The sequence below is a fragment of the Mytilus galloprovincialis genome, chromosome 6, assembly GCF_965363235.1.
Source record: "Mytilus galloprovincialis chromosome 6, xbMytGall1.hap1.1, whole genome shotgun sequence".
In the NCBI taxonomy this organism is placed as follows: domain Eukaryota; kingdom Metazoa; phylum Mollusca; class Bivalvia; order Mytilida; family Mytilidae; genus Mytilus; species Mytilus galloprovincialis.
In genome coordinates this window covers 13907349-13917140 of record NC_134843.1, presented here as the reverse complement: position 1 = coordinate 13917140, position 9792 = coordinate 13907349, and the positions used below count along the sequence as shown (strand labels likewise).

Below are 9792 nucleotides of genomic sequence, written 5' to 3'. Positions count from 1 at the left end.
AACAAAATCATCAACAAACAGTAAACTTTCCCCTAAAATGCGTCGATTATATGTTTGATTTAACTTCTTTTGATTGGTCTTGCCCGACCGAGTACCAAGATGTCCTATCGCAGAGCAGGTATCCTGTGTATTTTTCGGAGTCTTTTAATTTTCCATGCCGGTGCCTTTTATATTCGGCTCTGTGGTACGGGTTGTCATTGTTAAAATCGTAGGGTGTCGTAAACATGCTTTTATTTTCGTCATTTAAACTCTTGATAGTTGTCTCATTGACAATCATACCACATTATGTTTATATTATGTGTGAATTTTTGATTGAAAATTTATGTCTAACTTATTAAGACGTGTAACAACAGAAATAACTTCAGGAAGATAGGATAAACACTTTATATATTCGGGAGAGTAATAATTGTGTCTTGTCTATTCACATCTTACGAATAACGGCGAAAAGAAAAACAACAGTACACAAACACAACATAGAAAAAAAGTGACCGAGTAACAAGAACCCCACCAATAAAACCGGGGGTAAACTCATGTGCCCCGGAAGGGTAGGCATAATAACAGTTGAGACTTACTACTCTCTCATCGTCAAGTTAATTTAACTTTGAATATGTCAATAGATATTTTGATCAAACTCGGGTATCAGCTCTATTTAAGTTTATTATTATACTCTTTCATCCTACATTCCAGAATACTAATAAGTTTGTATATTTGTTTAAGACGACGACAGAATAACACTTCACAGCACATCAACGGATGTAGCCATGCAACAATGTCTTTGTCAGGAAACTACAAGTACAAATCAATTTACAAGTCAAACGTCAGAATCACCTTTAAGATACCAAACAAGTGAGTTAATGGAAACAGAAAATAATTTGCACACATTAGCAATGCAAACTGAAGAGCAGCATCTAAAAAAAAATTCAGTTAACTCAACAGAGAAGCAAAATGAACAGACGTCATCAGAGACTTCAACAATGTATACCACTGATGTCATAGCACAGAAGAAAGATCTTTTTGCAATTTCTACAGTTTTCGAAGGTACGGTCATATAATTTTAAAAGAAATGCAACTGCCTGAAAAAAATAGCCAAAGTATATACTAATGCTGGTACTACCATAATTAATATATTTGTCAACGGTTTTTTTTTTTATTATAGAAACCACAATGACATTTGATAGATCAAAGAGTACCCATCATCAAACAATGCACACTTTAGAGCAACATCCAAAGACAGAAATTGTAAAGGCGTATTCAGTTAAATCAACAGAAAAACAACGTAAACAGACAACATCAGAGACTTCAACAATGTATACATCTAATTTCAATACACCAGCGAGTACGTCGTTTGAAGCTGACAGTCGTGGTAAGTTGTTTATAATGCTATTTTATAAATATATAATTGTGCGTCGTTCGGGCTAACTTTACTTGCTTGATACATTTGTCTTAACACTAAAATGTATCCATTTACACGCTTACTTACATAAAATGAAATATTTCAGATCCGATATATACGACTATATTTAAAGTTTTGCTGGGAGTTGTTTCCCCCATTATCATTATAGCAGTGTTAACAAGACTAAAGGGATGCTTGACTGCAGTAAGAAAAATCCGGCACGTAAGTTTATTTATATAGAGTAGCTCGGCGATTTATTTGTTTGTTCTGTATTAGAGGCCCGTCACACGTTTGAAAATATAAAGAGGGTAACCAAAAATCATACAAAGAGAAAAGGTTACGCCAACAAATATAACATGTATAAGCATGAATCAACACGAATTCAATCAGAATTGTAGATAAAGTTAAGTGCTCCAGAAACATAATGTTTCTGCTATATGTATGCTAGCCATCGTGCTTATCATTGAAAATCAGGTGATAATTCATGATCAAAAAATATTATAAGAAGCGGGTATTATCCAAGTAATTTCGAGAAGATCAACGAACTTATGGCGAATCTGAAACTGTAGAAGCAATAACTTAAATGATTAAATGAATAAAATATATTTGCTCAGTATCTTCCATTCTTTGACAGTAAATTACAAGTTGGAAGTGTTGTTATCACCTTGGAAATATTTAAACTATATAGAGGAATGGTGTAAATGCTGGTCAATAAGAATAAGCATAAGTATTTTGTATCAACTGACGAGTGTCACCAATTTTCAAAGTTAGAATATGTTGTTTAATGAAAAGAAAAATATTTTGAGCAAACAAATCTCAAATTTCAAACGAAGAACCAACACTACGACTCAACAGTATCGCATACAGTTTGAAACTATTCTAAACGAAGACAAAGAGTTTAATTCTAAACGTATGTCATACTCTTAGATAAAGGTTAACGTAGTTTACCGATTTTCAAATCTCATTAGTTGATTTAGATTTCAAATCAAGGTTTTTTATCAACCACAAAAGTAGAGAATTGTATGAACTCCAAAAGTAGGTACACCGAGGGCCTAGATAGGGTACATGTATTCTGTTATGCATGCACCAACCGCTATGTGAATTTGCACTCTATGAAAGTACGACAAACATAATTAGGTCGGGATAAAGTGTGTATATCAATGCATTTAGATGGTCATAAACATAAAAAAATCAAAGCTGTAGTGGCAAAGATTACAAAATATATTAAAATGGTATAAAGAATACTTTTATGGTAAAATTAAATTTTATATTCAATTGTTTCTTGTTTCTAATTCAGGGGGACGAATTAGTGCCTGAGGAGGTTTCCAATTGTGAAATCGACAGCATAGAGTTCATCAATTCTTCGAATGGTGAGAATTCCGTTGGAATATTCAGGAATATTCCTCCGCGCTATCAACGCATCATGAAATTGAAAGTTGATAGTCACAAGGGATTTAGTATTGATACTATAGTTCAAACAAACAACCCTTCATCTGACACTAGAGTTACAATTGAAAATGAATGTTGACATATTCTGTGATCAAAGATTATCGACTTTAAGCCGTTGATATCACACTATGTGAACTTAAGTTATTTGTAATTTGTTTTTATCAAAGCCTTGTAGTTCATTAGTAGACTGGTAATAAGCTGTATCTTGTATTTCATCTGTAGACTGGTAATAAGCTGTATCTTATATTTGTATATTCTTTGGAATATTGTGTCCCAAATGCTCTTCAACTTCGTACTTTGTTTGGCTGAATTATATATTATTTATAATTATTTTAACATCTTGTCAATTGTTTAGTATATTGACAGCCTTCTTTTAAAGTCCGCGCGTACATCCCATAGTTGGTTTCGATCTCTTATTTTAGTTTGATTCACCGTTTTAAAGTAATACCCGATTACAGTTGGAAAAATTGCTCAATTTTTAGTTTACGTTCTCCAACTTAAATTACCCCAACTACAAGTTATGACACTATTACCAAATGCTTATAACCACTTTATAAATATCAATTTTGAATTTTGGTGGCTTCACTTCTACTGTTCTAGTGGTATGGTCCTTTACTTTTGGAAACACAATGCTGATTTGTTTTTTTCATTTCCTTTCTCTAACTTAAAAAAGGGACGACAGATACCAGAGGGACAGTCAAACTCACAAATCGAAAACAAACTGACAACGCCATGGCCAAAAATGAATAGACAAACATACAAACAATAACACACATGACACAACATAGAAAACCAAAGAACAAGCAACACGAACCCCACCAAAAACTAGGGTGATCGCAGGTGCTCCGGAAGGGTATGCAGATATTGCTCCACATGTGACACCCGTTGTGTTGCTTATGTGATAACAAATCCGGCAAATAGTCTATTCGGTAGGTCACATTCATGAAAGGGAAGAGGACATATCCGATATCATTTGTGAAACGGTTATTCCATAACGGTCAACCAACTCGTGATGGCGTCCGTAAAATTTACGAAAAAGTTAAAATCAAAAGCTCCAACACATCAAACGAATGGACAACAACTGTTATATTTCTGACTTGGCACTTGCATTTTTCATGAAGAAAATGGTGAATTTAACCTACTTAAGCTTCCCATTTGCATGGCAGCTGCATAACATTCCATATTGACAATGATGAGTGAAGAAAACAAACAGACGTAACAGGTAAAAGTATCAAGAATAGTCAACATTGTGTTGTAATCTTAATCACTATAAAACAAACAAATGTGTAGCAAAGAAGCACAAAAAAGGCATGGAATATTGATTTTGTTATCAGTAAATTAATAGCAGTATAAATATTATTGTTATATACATATACGGATACACATTCATGGATCGTCTTTACACTAAATCCTTTGGATGTTAGGTGTGTACTGATTGATAATTTAGACTTAGATACATAATATCTTTATTACAATCAGGTAAAAGTATCAAGAATAGTCCACATTGTGTTGTAATCTTAATCACTATAAAACAAACAAATGTGTAGCAAGGAAGCACAAAAAGACATTGAATATTGATTTTGTTATCAGTAAATTAATAGCAGTATAAATATTATTGTTATATACATATACGGATACACATTCATGGATCGTCTTTACACTAAATCCTTTGGATGTTAGGTGTGTACTGATTGATGATTTAGACTTAGATACATAATATCTTTATTGCTATCAGTACTCACAAATCAGTACTTAGTGTCTTTTTGTTGTTGGGATATACAAGTACCCGGCCATGTCCACTCTGTTTTTGTTAGATGTATTTCTATTTGTATCAATCTGATGAGTTAAGCCTTTTTGACTGATTTTTATAGTTCGTTCTTATGTTTTACTGTTACATCCCTATCATAAATTAGGACAGGGTTGGGATAACGTAAACATGTTTAACCCCACCACATTCTGTATATATGTGCCAATCCCAAACCAGGAGCCTTTAATTCAGTGTTTTTCGTTTGTTGATGTGTAACATATTTGTGTTTCGTTATTTTTTTGTACATTAATTAGGCTGTCATTTTTCTCGTTTGAATTGTTTTACATTTGTCATTTCGGAGCCTTTTAAATCTGAATATGCGGTATTGGCTTTGCTCATTGTTGAAGGCCGTACGGTGACCATGGCTCGTCAATGTCTTTGATATTTGGTCTCTTGTGTAGAGTTTTCTCATTGGCAAATAATACCACATCTTCTTTGTTATATAGACTAAGCACATTAACAAAACTAAAAGAGGAATACACCAATTTACAGAATTTGATGAAACTGTCATCAAAATGAGATGGTTAGCGCTATAAAACCAGGTTAAATCCACCATTTTCTATATTTGAAAATGCCTGTACCAAGTCAGGAATATGACACACTTTCTGCGCGGACACTAGTGACGTCTAACAAACTCTGAGTAGGAGCTACAAGCTCTCGAATACCGAATAAGGTGGAAAATGTATATCCCATATGCAGATGAAGTTGGTACTAAGGTGGAGAAAATTCATCATTTCAAAATTAAAATCGTCTCGTTTGTCATAAACTCTAGTACCTAGATGACCATGTAGGTCAAATTCGAGGCATCATTTTAAAAATGAGGCAGAGGAAGCCGTGTCTGTTGTTTATTTAATTTCCAGTTAAGGGGAATAAATTAATGGAACCCAATCAGAAACGTTTGAATTGTTAATGAAGAAACATCATCAATATATGTGAATGTGAAGTTAAATGACCTGGCCCCTTTGATCTTCTTGTTTTCGACAAGAGTCTGAAGGAACTCTAATTCATATGAAAATAAGAAGAGGTCGATAAGGAGAGGCGCATAGCTCATTCCCAAAGGAAAACCGACAATTTGTTTAAAAAGTTTACCTCCAAATTCAACATATATGTTGTCAATAAGAAACTTCAGCATACTGATCACTTGTTCCTCTTTGTAGTATGTTTTACATGCTGGTCTTTTTGATTGACAATATATTTGTTGAGTTTGAAGGATTTGTATATACCAACAGACAGTCGGTATTTCAATGGGTACTAATTGTGCACCCCTGCTGGCTGATTTGTTTTTATACTCGTATGAAGCAGAATTCATTCAGAACCTTCTAAAAGACAAAAAGAAAAAACACCTTGCAAAATTCTTTAATTTTACTTTCCGATATATTGATGATGTTCTATCATTGAATAACCCATATTTCAGCCAATACCTACATCTCATATATCCCAGTGAACATGAAATTAAGGATACTACTGATACTAGAAGGACTGCTTCATACCTTGATCTTTTCCTCAATATTGACGTAGATGGACGACTTCACACGAAAATCTATGATAAACGGGACGATTTCAACTTCCCAATTATCAATTTCCCATTTTTCAGCAGTAACATACTCTCTGCCCCTTCGTATTGTGTTTACATATCACAACTGATACGCTATTCTCGTGCTTGTTCACACTATACGGACTTCATATACAGGAGTGTGCTCCTTACGCAGACACTGCTCCAACAAAGTTATGAGGAGGACAGATTTGAATTGACACTCCGTAAATTTTATGGACACCATCACGAATTGGTTGATCCATACGATGTGTCTTTCACCAAACTAGCTAAGGACATTTTTACCACATGGTAGATTGTGGTTTGTCATTATGTCGTCTAATCTTTTAATTACCAAACGTGACTTATTCCCGATTGTGATTGTTTTGCTGAGTGTGAATTCGCATTACTATAAGACGTGTTACTGTACTTGTCTATCCCAAATTCATGTATTTAGTTTAAATGTTTAATGTTATATTTGTAATTCTCATCGGATTTTGTCAAATGTGTTAATGTCTTTTCTATTATATTTATGTGTTATGGTTTAAAACAAATTTATCACAGCATTCATTCATTAGATTTCATTTTGTTCAATGTAATCAGTACGATATTTTACGTTTGAAGTTAGATTCAAAACAAACCGGACATAGCTTTATAATATAGTTAATTGCTACCTTAGTTTGCTATTAATAAGTATTAAAATGTGCATTGTTATTAAATGCAATATCAGTATTTAGTTCAAATATAATCTTAAATCAATCCTAATTCTATCTTATTCATTCAAATGTGGCGTCATTTTTCAATTTTTGATGATGTGTTTTACAAATTCAAATGACGTCATTTTTTTGTCATTTTTTACAATTTCAAATATGACGTCACTTGGCGTTCAAGTTTAAACCTATTCGGATTTGTCTACATTTTGTGTTACAAACGTCTGGTTATGTAATGTATTTCAGTTGTTTCCTGTAATTAGTTAATGCTTCAGTCTTATCATGTACATCTTTTGTATATAATTTTATAAATTTACTGTTTGCAAAAGTATAAATTATTCTAAATAATAGGGATGTTCTGGTAACTAGCAGAAAACCCTGGCCGTTTTTGGAACAACTTTTTTGATCTTTTGGACCTCGATGCTGTTCGACTTTGTGCTTGTTTCGGCTTTCAAACTTTTGTATCTGGGCGTCACTAGTAGATCTTGTGTGGACAAAATGCACTTCTGGCGTATTAAAATTTTGAACATGTTGCCTTTTGTTCGTGTGTTTCTTTGTCGATTGTATTCTCCAATTTATTTATATTGTAGTCCTGTGGTGTTGAGTTGTCATTTTAATGTTATATTTCACATGGATATAAAAGAGGGAGGTTTGGCATGCCACAAAACCAGGTTCAACCCACCATTTTTTCCTTTTAAAAATGTCCTGTACCAAGTCAGGACTATGGCCATTGTTATATTATAGTTCGTTTCTGTGTGTGTTACATTTTAACGTTGCGTCGTTTGTTTTCTCTTATTTTTGAGTGTAAATTCACATTGCGATAAGACGTGTCACGGTACTTGTCTATCCCAAATTCATCTATTTGGTTTTGATGTTATATTTGTTATTCTCGTGGGATTTTTTCTGATGCTTGGTCCGTTTCTGTGTGTGTTACATTGTAGTGTTGTGTCGTTGTGCTCCTCTTATATTTAATACGTTTTCCTCAGTTTAAGTTTGTTACCCCGATTTTGTTTTTTTGTCCATGGATTTATGAGTTTGAACAGCGGTATACTACTGTTGCCTTTATTTACCTTTTTGTTCACTATTACAAAAATATGCCGTATGGTATCCCAAAGTAATAAATGTATAGCGTATGCTACCATGCCATCAAAAAAAAAAAAACGTCAGCAAACGGGTAACGTTTCAATTGTGGTATGTAAACGCCATAAGATAATATGTTTGTATTCCAATTAAGGGGCACTTGAAGAGCAAAGATTTTTTTTTTACGATTAGGATAATTGACACATTAATTTTGATAATCATATATAAATATGAATATAATCAGCTCAAGTTTATGTTTTTAAACCAAAGAGCCATACACATATTACACAGGCACTTGTCTATGAAAACAAAAACTGCAGTCTCTTAAATCATTTCAAGCGTCATACGATTGAGCAAATATTACAATATACCAAACATTCACATTGTAGGACATTCATTGTGCTTTACTATTCAAATGTATACGAATGATGTTATGATGGTAAATGTAACCAGAGGTTCATAACACACATCTTTTAAATTCGTTTCAAAAGCCGTGAAGCTTAATGTCATGATTTAAAAGCTCACATTTTACGAATAAAATTTACAAAATTATTGTTCTTGTTTTTATTTTTACTTTTTTTTATGTTTATTATTGATGATATAAGTTTATTATAGTATTAATTTCAATCTATTTTTTTTTCTAGCCACACTAAAATTAAAAATAATACGTTCATTGTCATTTTATCTTAGTTCAACGAGATTTGCTTTAAATTCTATCAAAAACAATTTCTTTTTGTTGTTGACCGATGTCATATCACTTTACAACAAGCATATCAGAAAACAATGATCACCAATGCGAGTGTCATTTTTCAAAACAGAAAGAAAGATGATTTTCTTTCTAATGATATAGAATATAGCCGTGTGTTTGGTGGGTGCTTTAAAATAAAATTTTATGGGATATGACACTGCACTATTCTGATTTGATATTTTGATATATAAAAAATGAATAAATAATAATTTTGCCAGTCCATGATTTTTATTCGTAAAGTGTTGTCAAGTTTCCTTTTTCTGATTTAATACATGATCAATGAATAATAAATTTCACTAGTCCTGGATTTTGATTCGTATAAAGTTGTCGAGTAACGAATTAGTTGCACCTATAAGTACATTATATATATTGTCTTTCACAAAAATACCGAACTCAGAGGAAAATTAAAAACGAAAAGTAACTAATCAAATGGCAAAACAAAAATCTCAAACACATTAAACGAATAGATAACTAGTGTCATATTCCTGACTTTGTACAGGCCTTTTCTTATGTCCATGTCCAAAATGGTGGATCAAACTGGATTTATTGCTAGCTGAACCTGTAATTTTTAAATGCTATTTATTTACGCTTGGTTCAAGGTAAACTTCATAAAATATCAAAAATTGATATTATGTCCATTCTGTATAAAAATGCTCAAATTCATACATATAAAAGTTTTATTCTGCTAGATAAGAGATCCCCATCGATTTTAAATTTAGAGTGTCAATTCTGTGCGTTCGGCCATTTTGTCATCTTCTCCGTTTTGAAACAACGATATGTCTATAAACCACAAAGAACCAAAACTACATTAGCCTGATGTAGTCGTAATTGCGTGTCGATATCTTGTCAAGCGTACGGTTGTTTTATCCAACTAACTAACTTGATACGGAAAATGTTATAATTTTTTAAATAATCATGGTCTGTCATTTAAAAACTGTTTATATTGGAATTAGTTAAAAAGTCAAAGTTCAAATCATAAATAAGTGTTCCGTGAAAATTGTTTTTGAAAATCTAGTTTGTTCATAATTCTGTTATGTGATAAACTTAATTTAAATAAGTTCGGACCTTCCCTCA

The 9792-nt window shown here is 32.6% G+C and overlaps 1 long non-coding RNA gene across 1 annotated transcript; it reads left to right on the top strand.

Annotated features, from left to right (window-relative positions):
* The first annotated feature begins 725 nt into the window (after positions 1–725).
* LOC143077991 (uncharacterized) lies at positions 726–1616 on the top strand. The gene is made up of 3 exons (XR_012978983.1): positions 726–1038; positions 1157–1363; positions 1500–1616. It is a non-coding gene; the product is annotated as an uncharacterized LOC143077991 (long non-coding RNA).
* Positions 1617–9792: the final 8176 nt, after the last annotated feature.